This window comes from Emydura macquarii, unplaced genomic scaffold (genome assembly GCF_026122565.2).
Source record: "Emydura macquarii macquarii isolate MOO-44397 ecotype Brisbane River unplaced genomic scaffold, CSIRO-AGI_Emac_v2 contig_2403, whole genome shotgun sequence".
Taxonomy (NCBI): Eukaryota; Metazoa; Chordata; order Testudines; family Chelidae; genus Emydura; species Emydura macquarii.
In genome coordinates this window covers 85830-104437 of record NW_027132540.1, presented here as the reverse complement: position 1 = coordinate 104437, position 18608 = coordinate 85830, and the positions used below count along the sequence as shown (strand labels likewise).

The 18608-nt window shown below is 44.2% G+C and overlaps 1 pseudogene; it reads left to right on the top strand.

The window, feature by feature from the left end:
* Positions 1–17190, top strand: part of LOC137161897 (kinesin-like protein KIF2C) — a 30990-nt pseudogene extending 13800 nt beyond the window's left edge.
* The last annotated feature ends 1418 nt before the right edge of the window (positions 17191–18608 follow it).

Genomic DNA, 18608 nt, shown 5'->3' with positions numbered 1-18608 from the left:
GTGGTGGGGGTCCCCCGCTCTGCCAGCAGCCTCCTCCCACCTCTGCTCCTCTCCAAAAGATCCCCCACCCCCAACACCTGCCCGGGGCTGCCTGCGTGAGGCACCGGGGTCCTCACCGCCACCCGGCCCTGCTCTCAGTCTGGCACCCATGGTGCCCCCTCCCCCAGTATCCATCTTGTGCCTCCTACTTTGAGAACCTCTGGTGTAGGGATGGTTCCTTACTTGTGCATCTCCATTTCCTTGCTCAAATACAGGTGTTTGATCCCTTGAATAAGAAGGCAAAGCTCAGAGTGCTTGCGGATGGAAAGCAGCAGCTCCAAGTAGTTGGCCTCCAAGAGAGAGAAGTCAGCTGTGCAGAGGATGTAATCAGAATGATCGAGATGGGCAGTGCCTGCAGGTTTGTCCCCCTCCACTTCTGCTTCCTTGATGGTTTTTAGCCTTCCAGCCTTTATTACATTGTATAAGATATCTATAACCAGCTTTAAAATAAGGGGCAATGAACAGGGTCTCCCAGTAACAAGCACATCTCCCACGACTGCCTCTGCACCTTGACTCTAAGGGAGAGAAAGAAAATCAGCCAGCTGACTAAATGCCAGGGATTGGAAAGCATTGGTGTCCTACAGTAGGTTTTATATCTGGCTAGCTCCTATGTCATATGCAAAATCTAGAAAGGTAACAGTCTGGTTGACAGAACCACGGCAAATGTCTGGCCCAGCACCTGTACGGTACAGGTTCTGAGTGGGAGGCAAGGACTGTCTGACACTAATTGCTGTATAAACAGGTCACTTGACAAATCAGAACTCTTGGAGGCTCTTCCTGTACTAAGGTTGAAAAACCGTGGTGCCCACATGGCTTTATGCTGCTGCTTCCACAAGATGTGGAGGCTTCTCTCTGAAGCTCCCTTCCAGTAGCTAGTTGAGTTTGAGAAGCTTTTCCTCCAGCTTATAAGACTTCAGTAACAAGCAGTATCTTCATGACTATGAGGAAGCTGAAAGTGCAGTGCAAAACTTACACAAGCCCTTCTCTAAAGCACCTTCACGCCAAATATCTGCACTGATCCACCTCAGCCCATTCTTTGTCTAAAACTCCCAAAGCGCATTCAGTTTAGGCTGACAATTACTTTTTTTAAAACCTTTCCAAACTCTAATACTTCCCACAGCAATATGTTACGAAGAGTTTCTTCATCTCCCTAAAGGTGGGAAGGGAAGCTGCCAGCCTTTTCAGGTAGTAAATGGTAATGGAGGTCAGAGGAGGGCAGGGTAATGAAGGTAACTTATCTGCCTCCATGCTAACAGTCCACACCCATATGTGACACTTAGGCCTTGTCTACACGAGAAAGTTTTGTCAACGCAAGTTACAGCGATGATCAAAAAACGCTATATTTACGATGCTTGTGCCTGTCCACACAGCATTGATTTTATTGCCAACGCACATCCACACTTGGTGCTCTAGCATCGACATAAAGAACAGCGCACGGTGGGCGGCTATCCCAGTGTGCGACTCGCCATCTTGTGCCGCAAGGAGTTGTGGGAAGGTGGAGAGGATTGCAGCACATAATGGGTGTGGCTCAACATCCCATGATGCGGTGATTTCCGTCCCATCATGCCATAGGTTTCCAGCTGCATTTTGTGACATTTTTCAATGGCCCCAATTTTCTGAGTACCTGCCATCTCTATCTGAAAGGTTGGGTCCTGCACTGCTCTCCACTGTTGTCATTGTTTTGAACACAATGCGGCTGCTCATGCAGTCTATCATGAGCTCCCAACTGGAACAGGAATCCAAGGTGCCTGACCTGTGCTGTTGTGCCATGCAAACAAACAACGCTGGATTACCGTTTGCATTCACGGAGCATCTGCACACAGCGCACCGCTGCTTTTGGGCACATGAAACAAGGACTGAGTGGTGAGATCACAGAGTTATGTAGGTCCGGGGTGACGAGCAGTGGCTGAAGAACTTTTGAATGCACAAAGCCACCTTCATGGAAATCTGTGTGGTTCTCACTCTTGCCCTGAGGCACAAGAACATCAGAATGAGAGCTGTCCTCTCGATGAAGAAGCGTGTGGCAATCAGTGTGGAAGCTGGCAACTCCAGACTGCTACCAGTCGGTTGCTAATCACTTTGGAGTTGGGAAGTGCACTGTTGGAGCTGTTATCACAAGCGTGCAGGGCCATTAATCGCATTCTGCTACGAAGGACTGAGAGTCTTGGAAATGTGCATGAAATGGTGGATGACTTTGCAGCAATGGGATTCCCTAATTGTTGTGGGGCGATAAATGACATGCATATCCCAATTTTGGCCACGGATCGTCTTGTGCTGGAGTACAGCAATAGGAAGGGGTACTTCTCTATGGTACTGCAGATGCATGTGGATCACTGGGGGTTGGTCAGGGAAGGTGCGTGATGCGCACATCTTCAGGCACGCTGGCCTGAACAGAAAGCTGCCAGTGGGGACTTCCTTTCCAAACCAAAAGATTCCAATGGGGGAATGTCAAAATGCCCAGAGTGATCCTGGGAGACCCAGCCTACGCTTACTGCCATGGCTCATGAAGCCTTATGAGGGCAACCTGGACAGCAGCAAGGCACGCTCCAGTAACAGGCTGAGCAGGTGCCAAATGACTGTTTGGAAGATTAAAAGCTCACTGACGATACCTTTATGGCAGGTTGAATGAGGAAAATAGTCCCATGGTTATAACTGCCTGCTGTTTGTGCCATATTTTTTGTGAAGCGAAGAGTGAAATGATTTCCCCCTGGGTTGAGCGCAGCGGTGGATCACCTTGCAGCTGAATATGACCAACCAGCTGTCACGGCTATTAGACGGGCACAATGGGGGGCCATTCAAATCAGAGAGGCCTTAAACTATTTTGACAATGAGCACCAATAAGGTGTCTTTGTAAACAGTACTGTGCCATGATATGACTGCTAGCCCGCTTGCATTGTGTATCAGTGTGAGGCGCAACCACTCTGTGCAAGAGACCAATAAAAGTTGCTTATTCTTCAAAGTATGTCTTTATTAAATAACAAGTATTCACAACACACATGAAAAGCTGGTCTGGAGGGGAGAAAGGAGTGAGAGTCAGTGTGAGCTATGACAGCTGGGTGTAAGTCCAGCTATCTTTCTGAAAGGGTGGAGTGAATTGGATACCGAGACATGCCGGGGGGGGGGGGTTGGTGGTGGTAGGAATGTGTTGGTGGAGTTTGGGGGGGGCATGGAAAGCAGTTCTGTATTGGCTGCAAGAGGGGGAGGGGTGAGCATGCATGAATTCAGTTCTGCAGTGTTATTAGTGACTTTAGCGGCTCCATTTGCTCCTCCATGGCTTTTATCATGTGCTTGTGACCTGCTATCACTTGTTCCTGGTTTTCCTTCCTCAATATGCTGATTTTTTTTGGACACTGTGTCTCTCCATGCCCTTTTTTCTTTTTTTTTCCACCTTAGGGGACTGGAAGAGTTCTTGGAACATCTCCTCTTTGCTTCTCTGTGCTCGTTTTTCTTATCAGCTGCAGGTGCTCGGCAGGTGTGGAGGGGTTTCCCTTTGCTTAATAACACACCACTGAGAAGTATTTATAATGTAAACAAGAATCAGTTTGTTAATAAAGAACAGAGTTTCAAATGAGTAGTGAGTAAAAATATTAAGAGCAGGTTACAAATAAAACCATAAAACACAATCCTAAATCTACACAGATTGAGGGTTCTTTCCCATTCAATCAACTAGAGGGCTTCTCCAGAATTCAGTCCCTCAAAGGTTCTGCTTTTCAGTTCTAACCAGGGTACAGATTTTCATGAATACTCCTACACCGGACAAGGGGTTCCCTCAAGAAATGGATAACAAAGGGGTTCTTTTCCTTCCTCTGTAATCCAGTAAATCTTTGAAATGTATCCTTTTGAAGTGTCCCCTCCGCCCCCCCCACTAAGACTTTTCTCCCCAGTTGCTTGTTCTCTCGTGTGCTGGTGCTATGTTAAGTTCACATCATCCCCTCCTCATCAACCTGTTTCCTGTTGATTGTGCATGCAAATGGGGCTTCCTTTGTGACAGGTTTACCACGTTTAATTTACATTTGACAGAATTATCTTCCATCCTGTCTGGAAGAGACTCTGTTTTTTTCCTTTGGTTACAGACTTCAAAGCATAAGATCAGTAGTAGGGCTGTCAATCGCAGTTAATGCAAAACAAATTAATCACTTGAGCTAACTTGATTACAAAAATTAATTGTCACTAATCCGTTTTAATCGCATGGTCCTACTTCTTGTCTGTCTTAGCGATTGGCTGAACAAGTTTGTTTACATTTACGGGAGATAATGCTGCACACTTATTTACAATGTCATCTGAAAGTGAGAACATGGCACTGTTGTAGCTGGCATTGCAAAGTATTCACATGCCAGATGCACTAAACATTTGTATGCCTCTTCATGCTTCAGCCTCTATTCCAGAGGACATGCTTCCATGGTAAAGATGTTCGTTTAAAAAAAAAAATTGCATTAATTAAATTTGACTGAATTCCTTGGGAGGGAATTGTATGTCTCCTACTCTGGTTTTATCCACATTCTACCATGTATTTCATGTTATGGCAGTCTCAGATGACGACCCAGAACATGTTCTTCCATTTAAGAACACTTTCACTGCAGATTTGACAAAATGCAAAGAAGGTACCAATGTGAGATAGCTACAACACTCTACGCAAGGTTTAAGAATATGAAGTGCTTTCCAAAATCTGAAAGGGACGAGGTGTGGGACATGCTGTCAGAAGTCTTAAAAGAGCAACACTCAGATGCAGGAACTACAGAACCCAAACCACAGAACAGAAAATCAACCTTCTGCTGGTGACATCTTACTCAGCTGATGAAAATGAACATGTATGGATCCACTCTGCTTTGAATCATTATTAAGCAGAACCAGTCATCAGCATGGACGCATATCCTCTGCAATGGTGGCCGAAGCTTGAAGGGGAATGTTTAGCACATCTGGAATGTAAATGTTTTGCAATGCCAGTTACAACAGTGCCATGTGAACACCTGTTCTCACTTTCAGGTGACATTGTAAACAAGAAGCGGGCAACATTATTTCCCGTAAATATAAACAAACTTGTTTGTCTTAATGATTGGCTGAACAAGAAGTAGGACTGAGTGGACTTATAGGCTCTAAAATTTTACATTGTTTTATTTTTAAGTGCAGTTCTTTTTTACATAATTCTACATTTGTAAGTTGCACTTTCCTGATTGAGGTGGCACTAAGTACTTGTCGGAGGTGAATTGAAATACTATTTCTTTTGTTTCGTTTTACAGTGTAAATATTTGTAATCAAAATAAATATAAGGTGAGCACTGTAAACTTCGTATTGTGTTGTAATTGAAATAAATATTTTTGAAAATGTAGAAAACCTCAAGTATTTAAATAAATGGTATTCTATTGTTTAACAGAGTGATTGATCATGATTAATTTGTTTAATCACTTTGAGAGCCCCAATCAATAGGCATGCACAATTCCTCGTAGTGTCAGTGCATACGTTGCACAATGATATTAATGACCAGTATGTTATCGGCTTTCAATTGGTACCTCACAAGACACTTTTTGGATGAATGCTTAGAAAGCAATGTTAGATGTAGTGAGTTTGTCAGGCCCGATAGGAGTTGTTGACAGAACAGGGAGTCCTCTGCCAGCTGGCATGGAGTGGTCTGAGGGCAGTGATCCTCAAACTGGGGACGAAAGAACATTCAGGGGCATGCCCGAGCATCCATCCCACGTGGGTGTGCTGCTTGCCTGGAAGACATCAAGTGCCAGCCCTTCCCTGCTTCTCCAGTGGGCAATGACACTAGCGGATCACTGCAGACTATGTGGCTCTGGGAAAAGAGATAAAGGACAGCCCCCATGTGGGGCAGGGAGTGAGCATCAACCAGCCCTGATCCAGGCCCCCAGCTGTAGACCAGGTAAGGGGGGGACACAGATCAAAAGTTTGGGGACCATTGTCTTAGGGTCAGACCAGATACTAGCAGACAGCATGTATTGCTGCTCTGCAGCAAACCAAATCTAGACCTGTCAACCCTCTAGGGGGTCATTAATTCGCCTCTACTTCAAAAATCCTTCTAAGGATTTGGGCGCATCTACAGTGTAACAGACAGCAGTTTGGGAGACATTAACTGCTGAACTGACGTGGCTGGGGTCTGGTACATGAGCAGAAATGGTACTTAACAGTGGGTAAACAGGTTCCTTATTTTGGTACAATTTCAGCTATAATGTAGATGCAAAACATAATATGACATGGTGTGTGGTCTATTCCAGGATATAAATGGTGGGGGACATTGAATGTGAGCTATAAGGCGTAAAAAGAGCAAATATCATTCCAGGCTTTACATGTCTGTAAGCAATCTGAATGTAGACAGAGCGGCATTCTAACCAGGAAAGCTGATTCTGTACCCTGAGATATCTCTAAGAGACAAACTGCTGAGGTTGGTGGTAAACTGAAGCATTTTCTCTCCTGCAATCTAGAAAAAACATTCCTTAGGGCTAGTGCCCGCCTCCATATACGGCTGTAGAGTCTCTTAAAGAGATGTTTTGATTTGAGTCTCAAAGTACAGCCAATTATGAGAGTGTCTGGAAAGGAGAATAGCAGAGAAGTTTTATTGCTTTATTAAGTCAAGCTGTTGGAATTATGACATGGTTTTTTTTAACTCAATTGTATTTGTATCCGAAATTTTTTTTGAATAAAACCGAGCCAGTAAACTAGACTTGCCACTGGCTTCAGTTGTGAATAGCTTATGAATGTCCTTGTATAGTGCTAGGGGAGCTAGCCATGAAAGATGTTTTGTGACATTTAAATTGTAATAAACTTCATCCATATCTCTGCTATAGGACGTCTGGGCAGACCTTTGCAAACTCGAGCGCCTCACGATCGCATGCCTGCTTCCAAATCATATTATGCAGAAGAGGGAAACTCCATGGCAAATTTTCCTTGGTTGACTTAACTGGAAACGAGAGAGGGGCGGATACTTCTAGTGCTGATCAGCAGACACACATGGAAGGGGCAGAAATAAACAAGAGCCTGATGGCTTTGAAGGTAGAGTATAACTCAGAGAGCAACATCACTGTTAATCAGCAGAGATTGGACGGAAATGACCTATAGGATTATTGAGCCCATCTTCCTTGCCATGTAGGTTGTTCCTTTATAGGATGCTTTTCTTCCATATTTTTAAAAACTGTACAGTCCTCCAAAGTGCAGCTCTGGCCATTGACAGTTATGCATGAATTTCCAGTCAGAATCCTTTTGTCAGGCATCTAATAGCTTAAACCTTGTCGGCACAGAGTCTGCTATAACAATTTTCTGAAGCTATGCCCAAGTAGCCTATTTAAAAATCCAAGCAGTTAGACAATCAAGAAGTACCTGTAAGTGTCAAATAACTTTGAGCTCTGAGGCAGGAGCCATATCTTCCTTTGTGTCTGTACAGCACCTAGCAGAATGAGGCCTTGATCCTGATTGAGTCCTCTAGGTGCTGCTACAATAGCTTACTATTCTGTGGAGCCTTGCCAACCAAGATGACAGACGTTACTTTAATGAGATCTATTTCCACCCCTCCAGGAATGTAACAGAGCACTAGGCCAGAAGAAATCTCATACACCTTTCAGGGAGAGCAAGCTGACCCAGGTGCTGAGAGACTCATTCATAGGGGCAAACTCCAGGACGTGTATGGTAAGTAGAAATGCTTTACGGGCACCTTAAATACATGTTCCTATTCTTCTTCAATTGATCAGTTCTGGGGTTCATAATTCTTAAAGAATAGACCAACTGTGACAAGTGACTTTCTAGGTGCCTCTGTGGTTTCGTATTTGTCTTGGTGACTCCAGATCAAATCGGATCACTTCACGAGTGAAAAGATGCTTACCTTCTTTCCTTGCATCAGAAAGCTGATTCTTGGCTGGTGATGAGCCAGAAAGGCTGTGCATTCAGGGTTTAGATATTGCTTTTATTAATGCATGAACCAGAAAGTCAGCAAAACCAGCTCCCCATTCCATAGCTCTCAGCGATTACAGGAATAAAAGTTGATGAACTTTTCTTGAGTCAAAGTCCATGATGATTCTGAATAATGCTTGGGAGGAGGGCTTGAGTAGATTAGCACTTGAATGCTGACTGATGTACCTCTCAATGCTTTTTCAAAGGCAGGCATGCCTTTTGCCCAAGGTCACAACAGTGAGCCAGTGGCAGATCTAGGAGTAGGAACCGGGTCCCCAGTGTCAAGACTTTCTGTAGCTGTCAAGACTTCGTGCAATGTTCTAGAAATATTTTCTGCTTTCTAGAGAGCCTTTGTCTTAATCCATCTTTGAACAGTTTGGATGAGGTGTCAGGCAAAGCATTTAACAGCAAGCCAAAGCTTGACACGTGCTTACTATCTCCCATGTGTTTTCAGATTGCGATGATTTCCCCAGGCATGACTTCGTGTGAGTACACCTTAAACACCCTGAGAGATGCTGACAGGTAATGGCCTTTCTCACTTGAGAATTTCTTCTCCCGTTGCAATGGGGATCATGACTCATTAACTTTTGAGCAAACATTTTGGTTGCCTGCCTTATGTCACTCTTCAGGGCATCTTCGTTTTCTATCTGGGCCAAATCTGCTCAATCAAAATGGGTGTCTGAAAGCAGCTTGGATTCTTCCTGGCTAGGGCATAATCACCAATAAAGAGAATGCTTGAAAGAAACCTTTAACAGGCTTCATACCTTTTTTGGTAGAACTGCACTTCAAAAATAACCTGAGAAGGGAGAACAGGATTCTTGCAGTTGTATCAATGGAGGAGGAGGGGGCTATTTCTTTTAAAATTCGCCTGCCTTTACCTTAGAAGGATTGGGAATGTGAAGTCTTGCCTTCCCTGTCCTGCTAATAGCGGCCTTGGAGAACTCAGAAATGCTCAGGCCATGCTTGATTGTACTTTTTCTTCCAACTATTTTGTCAGGTCTGAGTAAAATCAGTGTTAATTTTAAGCTGCCTGGATACAAATTGCTTCACCGGGTACCCAGTGTTGTACCAACTAGCCCTTCAGGCTGATTTACAGAGGAAAAACAGGGTGCACAAGACTCGAATTTCTCTGGTAACAAAATAAGCAAATTCTTTTGGGAAAAACCCAAATATTTCAGGCCATTTCTAGATGGTCATAAAGAAACAAAAGGTCACAAACTCTAGAGTTTCCTTGTTGCAGGTCATCAAAGGCAAACTGCAGAGGAACTATCCAATTTCAAATGACATTAAATTTAATGTACCAGACAAGTTGTGTTGGAGTATTCTAGATACACACATGTGAATAATGCCAAATCTCCTGAATGGTCACTTCCCCTGGGAAGCTGGCTAAAGGGTTGTGTGTAGCCCATAAATTGGAATGTGTTAACTTGCCAAGCTGTTTGGGTGTTCTTGGTTTTGTTTTAAACCTCAATTGCTGATATTCGGCATTCGGCAGCCCCAGTTAGATTGGGAGACGTAGTTGGTAAAAAGATCGGTAGTTAGATGGTGATTGATGTTGGCAGCATAGCTAATCAAACCACTTCAAGTCTTGAATGCTGCTGACTTTTAAACAGTAGATATTGTCTCAGACTTGTTTGAGCTGCGGGGTTCACATTAACTTAAATACTTTCAGCCCTCATCATAGTTTCTGATTGCCTCACGATCTTTAATGTACTTGTCTTCATAATGCCCCATAGAGGTGGTGGTGTTCCCATTTCACATAGGGGAAAATGAGGCACAGAGATGGACTTGCCCGTGGTCATACAGGAAGTTGGTGGCAGAGCAGGGAATTGAACCTGGGTCTTAGGAGTCAGTCCAGCAGCTAGCGTTAGACTATCTTTGCTCTCTTCCATTCAGTTCAGTGACTAGTTGAATTTTTACTTCTCTCTAGTCTGTACTACGTTCAATCTTGGCTGTGTAAAGTCCTAACAGATAAAGAGGAACTGATCACAGAAGTAAAAGTTAATGGTAGCTCAGATACAAGTGATCGTCCGTTGATCGCATTTATGTTGTGCAAGCAGAATAAAATCCATAACAGTAATATATGCACAAAGAGCCACAATCGAGGAAGGCTGTACTGGTTAAACCAACCTGGTTTAAGTGGGAAATGAAGTCAACTATAAAAAATATATAACAAATGGAAGAAGGGGGGAAGCTGGTAGTAATTAATATAAGTCACATAGTAGGAACTGTCCTTTTTTCCCGTATCAATTGTCCACAAGGAGAAATCTATGGCCAATAGAGTGAAGGACAGCAAGGAGCTTTAAAAATATATTGAGAACAAAAAGAATCCTGACAATGGTATTGGTCCATTAATAAATGGAAATGGTAGACTTAATAACAATGCAGAAAAGCCAATGTTCAAGAAATAGAAATATTTCTTGTTCTGTATTTGGGGAAAAAAGATGATGTGGTCTCATCATATGGTGATAACATTCTTCTCTTCCACTAGTATAACTGGAGCATGTAGGAAGTTAAATCCTACTTAGGAAAATAGAAAGGAGCAAAATTCTGGCAAGTCAAGTGTAAGAGTATAATTAGATGGGCCAAAAAAGAATTTCTAGAGTAACTAGAAAAAATCACAAATGAACAGCCATTTTAAGTACATCAGAACCGGGAAGCCTCCCAAACAGACAGTGGGCTGCTGGTTGGTCAAGATGCCAAAAGAGCACCCAAGGGTGACAAAGTCATTGCAGAGATATTAGCCTTCCCTGTAGAGGATGTAGGGAGAGTCCTACACCTGAGCTAGTCTTTTTAGGTGACACATCTGAGGGAACCGTCCCAGATTGTGTCAATAGAGGAGGTTTTAGCTGTCCCGGGCCAAACGCACTGGAATAACCTGTGTGCACGGTGCGGTCAATTTGTACCCGACCGCTCCAGTCCAGATTGGGTTTCAGGGACGGACCGCGAGGGTAACGGTTGGTGTCATCCCGAAACTTCCCTACCCCAATCCTCGTAGGCCAGGACTTCCCAGGATTTGGGTCCCTACTCCTTGTGGGAGACTCCCCAATGGGTAGCGACCCAGAAAACAGGAGCGAGGATGCCAATGTTTATCCGACCCAAGTAGCTCAACCCCATGGTGTGGAGCGGGGGGGGGGAGGATATGTGACAGTCAGGCCAGAGGGCCTCAAAAGGGCATACCAGGGCCAGAGTGTGAGCACTAGAAGGCCAAAAACCCTTTTTCCTGCAAGCAGGGGAGAGATGATTGCAGGGCAATTAGAGACACCTGGACCCAATGAAGGGCTAGTTCAGGTGTACTTAAACCCTGCCTTCCCTAAAGTGAGAGGGAGAAGCACAGGAGGAGGAAGCTGCCAGAAGGCTGGTAGCAGCTGGAGGAGAAACTTCTCCCCAGGCCAGGAGGCAGTGCTTCTCAGCAGCTACAGGAGAACCCTTTGCCCCAGCCAGCAGAAAGAAGCTGGAACAAGGTACCTCCAAGGGGAGACAGGGTTACTGGGGACTCCCTGACCCACTCCAAGGGGTTGAAGAGTGAGACCCACTAGGGAGAAGCTGGCTGTTCGCCACACTTTCTACAACTTTCCACAGTGCCCCATGAACGGCCATTCATTATCAAACCCGTAGGTCTCTAGTTCATGGAGTTAAATCTGCTGCTATCATTTTTTTTACTGGGGCATTAAATAGAAATCTTTTTTGTCTTGGATAATCTCTTCGATTGGTAAAAATTGAATATTGCTAATCTTGACAAGTGTTCCTACATGGGTCCGAATCTGATGTTTCACTTGCTGGTCATTGATCATAATACTTGCTTTTTCCCAGTCTCTAAATTCCTGTGTTGCCTATATTGGTGTTGGGAGGTGATGGTAGCGGCTATAGCTGCTTTGAGATGGGATCCTCTTTCTTACTGACCTTACTTAACATTGCGTTGGCATAAGGAAACTGAACTAGCCTTTCCATTCAAACAACTTCTACGTGTAATGCTGCGAAAAGGTAACTGCACTATAGCCGTCCAATGCCAGTTGTGTGTCCAATTCCCTGCCTGGGGGGGTGGGGAGGGAGGGAGGGAGGGCGTGCAATATGACATCTACCATGGCAATTTCAACTGCCATAAGAGGCTTTAAAGGAAATATCTAGATTTGGAAACTCATGGCATGGAACTGAGAGAAGCAGGGTTATGATGCTTTTCAGAGTTCCACCTTGGATCCATTACACTGGGATAAATGGTTCCAATAATTACACGTGTCCCTTGCTCAGATTATTCGTGATTCTGGGAAAAGGAGCTGGTGGGTTGATTTAGTGACCCCCTCCAGGTAGATTGCGAGAGACAGGAGTGGAGGAACTTCGTCGCTGCCCTAAATGGCAAAGGCATAATGGGGGACTGACTAACCAGGTAGATTACAGCTAATGCAGCACTGAGTATTCAAGTCCCAGCCTCTGTCTAGAAGCAACTCATAAAGCAAATGTTTAGCACTGAGGCCAGCTAACCTCAGAACGACTGGTTCAAGTCCCCGGTGGTAATGACAGTTCAGTTTGGTGACCTGTGAGAAGTTAGTCTCCACGTAAAGCTCAGCTGACAGTTTTCAGTGTTGCCAACCACCTTGGTAGTTTGGCTTGATTAGACATGGGTCCTGGAAGTCAGATAGACCTGTGCTGATGGGGCACCTTGGGAGAAGCACTGCCCAATTTCTAATGTATTTAACTTCACAACACCCCTCTGAGCAGAGCCAGTGCTAGGCATAAGCAGACTAAACAACTGCTGAGGGCCCCGAGCAGCTGACGAGGCCCCTGTTTGCTTTTTATTCTGGGTTTGTGGAGCGGGCGTGGATATTCCTTCTTAGGGCCCCCAGTGGGCTAGCACCTCCTCTGAGGGTTGTTGCTACCCGTGTGTCTGCTCTGGTGAGACGACTGTCAGGGCTGTCAACCTGGCACATTTCTTGGAACTGAATGCTCACTTGGAGAAGTAGCAGTAGCTATTAAAGGTGACCTTTACCAAGCAACTGTTTGGGAGCAAAGCAGACTATGGCATAACACCATCGTCTTCCTGTCCAGAGTGAAAGAGCTGAATCCTCACAACGGCGGGAAGGATGAAATGCAGAACTGTATGGAAACAGAGAACTAGGAACTGGAGACCAGTGTAGAAGAGTCAAGTCTTCAGCACGGCGTATGTTGATAAACTGTATAGCTAATGGCTTGCCCAGACTTTGGTTTGTTCTGAAATATACTTCAGAGACCAAATAACCTGTGTTAGTAGGACTCTGCTACGAAAAGCTAGTAATGCACATTTTAAAGTAAAAATTCATGTCTTGATGCAAAAAACTGCAAAAGCATCTAATCGGTTTATATTTGTGCTAGTGCTGAAAAATAAAAATAAACCATAGCTTGTATGATCAATGATTTGGTGGCCCCTATTATGCTGTAAATAAAGTTCATCTGTCTATAAATTTGGCTCTTATAAACAAAAGAAACGTAAAATAAACTTTGTTGTTATTATGGTAACCAGCTTAAAACTTGTAAGGCTGCATCCCACAAACAAAAACACCAGAAAATATCAGTGCAGTTTAAAAAAATAAATCCCTGGGCATGGAAATGAAAAAAGTGTTTATAAATTAAGAACTGTTCCAACTTCATTTCAGCCTACCATATACAGATAACTGACATGCAATTGACTAAAAGGGCGCTCTAAAGACTGCTAGCCAAGCCAGGTCTAACAGTTATTAAACTGTACATTAAGCAAAATCAGTTTATGTAATAAATCTCCCAGTAAAGTATGGCTAAACTTGGTTTTTGTGTAAAAGCAAATCTCTCATTACTGTGTACTTTGTTAATATAATAGCATCTTATCAGGAATGTGCACCAAACACAGTGGATGGGCAAAAAACTACTTTGCAGTCTAGTATTTTCAAACTAAACTTCAAATTCTAAAGTTCTTTCTTACATTTCAGAATTATTTAGATCTGAAATATGTTTGAAATGGGTAATATGAAAAATAACCACAGTATTTTAAGCATCAGAAAATGAACAGTAGCCAACTAGCTGGGAGTAACCTGCTTTGGGAACAGAACTTAGAGGCTCAAAGAACAATTTCTCTCTACTCATCAAAGGTTTGTTTCTTCCCATAAACACTAGCTCTCGGAGGAGAAGAAAGAAGAAGCGCTGTCTCCCCATATGTCCAGTTTCCGTGAGCCATGACTTGTATTAGCGAGCTAGAGGAGAAGGCTGTAGAAGAACTTAGAGAAATGAGACAAGTATGTTGAAGATGCAAGCAAGCCCAAGTTGCCTTCTACATATTGATAGCAACTTGCCAAGTTTGAGTAAACTATCTAGATGTCCTAGGAACTGGGATTGTGATGCACATGGAGAATTAAATGTTAAACAACATTCACCTTCTGCTCATTACTGACATCTTCTAGCTGTTTCTTTCCCAGCCTCTCCAGATATAACTGGCCTGTGGTAATGCCTGTTCCCCACGAGTTACAGCCTTCATATGGTTGTTGCTGGCATTGGCAACGCTGTCTTCAGAAGCTCAGATCTGCTTAACAGAAGTGTAGGATAAGCCGTGAAAAATTCCAAACTTGCAAAAAGCCAATTCCTAATCAATGTCCCTTTTCTAAATCTAGAAGATGACTGAACTGTTGGAAATGACGGAGCAGCCAGACTATGATCTGGAGACATTTGTGAACAGAGCCAGATGCTTCATACAAGAAGGATCAAGAAACGTCATCAGTATGGGAGGTAAGCTGGGGCTTCTTCAGAGCGTTCTGTCAGTGCATACCTTCAAAGCACTGTTAGTGGAGTTCTTGTGCAGGCTGAGAAGGCCATTGCACCTTGGATCCTTCTGGATGCAACTCCTTCGCTTCCAACACTTCATGTGGTGGGGGCAGAGTTGAGATGATTGTCTAAGCAAATGACAGTGTCCTGTTGCCTACGTTTTCCTAAGCCATGTTCTGGGTGATTTCATCCTCTTGCTAACCAGTAATTACACTGCACCCTTGGAAAGGATTTTTCTGTAACTCCATGAGCTGCAGTACCCAGCAAAGCCTAGCCAAGGAGGCTGACAGAACGCTGGCTTGTCTGGTGCATGATCTCTACATTTTCCCATGTCCAAAGGGATCAGAGACTGTTTCAAGGTATGGGAATGGATGCCACACATCCCTGGAAAGCCTGGCATCTCTGCCTTCCATTGATGTATGCCATTTGTTTCTACTCCTGGGAGTTACTGAAATATCGGACTGAGACTCAGTCTAAACTAACTAACTTGTAACAGTTGCTGACAGGTGGGTTCTGAACATGGCTTGTGGCCATCTACATAAGGCAGTACTCGTCACCATGGCAGCAAACGTGTCTTGCCCGCATCAGGGCTGCCTGCATACTTTTATTAATCCAGGCCACAACACTTGCTGTAGGGACTCAGTTCCCCCCCTCCCCCCACTATGCCTGTATAAGCCAGCTTGCTGGCCCTTCTTCCCAGCTCTGCAGTAGAACATCATTGTGCGTTGCCTTGTGTGTTCTGATACTGTTCTGCACATTTCCTGGGAGCGATCTCAGCTACCTTGGTTTTTCGTAGAATTCCCTAGTAGACCGTGACCAAGGCAGCACAGTGTGAATGTACACGCTTGGCTGGCTGGCACATGGTGATGTTGAGAAACTATTTACGCTTCAGCCATGTTTGTACCCAGGTCAGATGAGTGTCAAACTGGCTAAACAGTATTTGGAATATTCTTGTCTTGACTTCTGGCCTCCACTTTGCTACAGACTTGACTTTAATGGTCCCTATTTGGAATCACTAGGGCTACAACAAACCCTGAATGTCATCCAAGAGGCAGTCAGACTGTTCCAAAGGGCACGAGGCATTCATCTCTGTTCAGGAGCACATGGGAATGCTGCCGGCTAAAACCATGCGGGATTGGAAGCTAAACATCGGGGGAGCAGGGTGGTTGCTGAACATAAAGATCCTCCCCTCAGAGGCCCCACATCCCTAGATTCAGCCCTGTGATGTAGGGCAGGATCCTGATAGTCAGCTAGTGGAGCTGATTTGGCAGAGAGTGACCTGCAGTGGCTGGTGGGAACCGCCCCGTCTCCTCTCCTGGAGGGGCTGGAAAGGTGTGGATACTGGGGGCTGCTTTGTCAGGCAGAGGGAGAGCAAGTCGCAGCACAAGGTAATGTAGCCTAATGTAGACTGCAGCTGGGAGATGAAGCTGATTAATTTGATTAATTTGATTAAACCAGATTAATTTGATTAAAGAACAAAACCACTTTATTTAACTGCATAGAGATTTGAAGTGAGTACAAGTAAAATGAGACACTGAAGTCAGGAATGGTTACAAGAAAAATAAACGTAAAACTCTTTCTAAACGTAACAAATTAAACATGGATCAAAGTGAAGTTCTTACCACATGTTGGCAGTATGTTGCTGACCAAACTCTGAGGCCAAAATCTGCTCCCAAAGTCCAAAGGCTGTTCCTTTTGTTACATGAAGTGAAAAAAAAAAGATGCATAGGGAGAGAGAACTTGGTGTTTTTTGCCCCTTAATTTTATAGTTGTCACTCTTTGAACAACAGTTTCTTGAGTGTGACCGCCAGTTCAAGTTCTTTCCAGCGAAGTCTGGAAGGGGAAGGAGGCTTCATCCTGCTTCATCTCACCTGTGTGTCCTGAAATGCAGATTTTCCTTGTCTTCTCCCCCCGCCCCACACACACACTTGCTGTCTGAGGACTCTGTTCATAGTGTAGATGCAAACTGTTTGTTTGTCAGGCCTGCTTGACCAGTTCTGCCTACTAAGGGCTACGTGGTGCCTTTAACATTATACAGAGGGAATTCTGTAACTTTACCCACAGGCTTGCTATACACATTTCACCATATTATTGACCAGTGAGTTGTTAGTTTTCAAACGATGCCTCACAAGGCATATTTTGTACAAAGGTTATTACAATAGTGTGTGTGGGGGGAGGTGAATACAGGGCTGCATTTGGTCAACAAGGAGGCGGGAATAGGAGTGAGGGATCAGGCTCTCACCAGCCACCCAAGTTCCTGCTGTATTCTTGCCTCTCCGCCCCCTCTTCAACCTCCGTCCCAGGTGCTGGGATCTGGGTTTTGTGACCAAACATGAAATTGAAACGGTCTCAAAAGCTGATGTCCTCATGTGTCCATGTCAATCTGCCACCTAACTCCCAAACATCTTTGCAGATATCGTGGAGTCCATGGCTCTTGCCATGCAGCTGGAGGAGCAAGCCAGCAAGCAGATGAGTAACAGAAGGCCTCAGTAAATATACCAAGACCTGATTCACAAACATCTTTTTCCTCTGTCTGCCACATCTGTCTGTGGTTTCTGTTAACTCTTCCTATTGTAAATGTCAGACAATAAAGTATACTTAACTCAGTCCTTCCTAAAGACAACAAATCAGAATAGCAGCCTTTCACTCTGCAGGACCTAGTATTTGTTGGGTCTTGGCGGTAATTGTTCTGGGAATGCCTTCTTTACAATAGGGGAGAGGAAACGTAATTCTTTTTTTCCCGTCATTAGATGCCCATCCCTTCATTTGTGACAGAATGATCTGCTCTGATGTAACTAGATAAACTTGTATATTCTAGTGTACAGAAATGTTTGCTTCTAGTGTACTGTGAAATGGTGCAGACCTGCAAGTCTAGCTGTTTTAGAAAGGAAATGGACTTGACTTAATTGTAAAAAGAACCTAATGAAATCCGTATTTTTTTTAAGAAGTTTGGCTGACAGCTAAATGTTCCTGGCTTTATTAACTTCTGACTAGAATATTTCTTGTCAACGGTCACTTCTTTATGAAATTCTCTGAAAACCGTCCGTCCAAAACAGACTGGCCTTTGTAGCAGATACTGGCTTCTGGGACTGGTTGGTCATTAAAATCTTGATATTTGTATTTAAGTAAAAAATAAATTAAAATCAAGTATCTTTCTTGTCTCTTGGTTTTTGGAAGGGCAGTTGGGGGTAATTCCTTGGACTAGTGAATCTTGTAACAAAGAGTCGGCTACAGCCCCTAATACCTCAAATCCTCTTGATAGCACTTTCCTTACAAACACCATAGTGGGCAGTTGAGCAAATGACTTGACCAGAACTTCCAGTTCTGATTTTAGCTAGTATGGCTGCTCAGGGGCTTGTACATCTAAAAGATGGAATTTGGGTACAGGGGTGGGTGTTAAGACTTGGAGCAAGCTCTGAAGAGTTGATCTAAAGTTTTCATTTGAACATGCGTATAGAAGAACGAGCTCCTGGTGGTAGAATGGGGCAGCCCTACGTCCCTGTGTAAGCTATTACAGCAAGTAGCTTATGACCACCGAAAACGGCCAGGCTGGAATTCTCATCTTAACTCCAGCCTTGATTAAGAGAGAGCTGCCTGCAGCAAAGATCTAGAAATTAACACACTTCTGCTGCTGTAGGTCATGCAAATGGTGCCGGTGAGCCGCAAATGCTGAGACTTCAGCCACAGCTCAGAGGGGAAGGGATCAAGTCGAGCTCTGCTCATCTCTAGCAGCGACCAGGGCCTAGTGCTTCAGCAGTTTGTAACAAGCCAGTGTCTAAATCTACCTGCACTAGCTGGCCATGCACCATGTCCATGGGGACCGTGCTGCACACACTAAAAGTTTGCAGTGTGCTTTAATCTGTTCCTGTTTCAAAACAGGGTAGATCAAAGAGCAGTGGGAACTTTTAGTG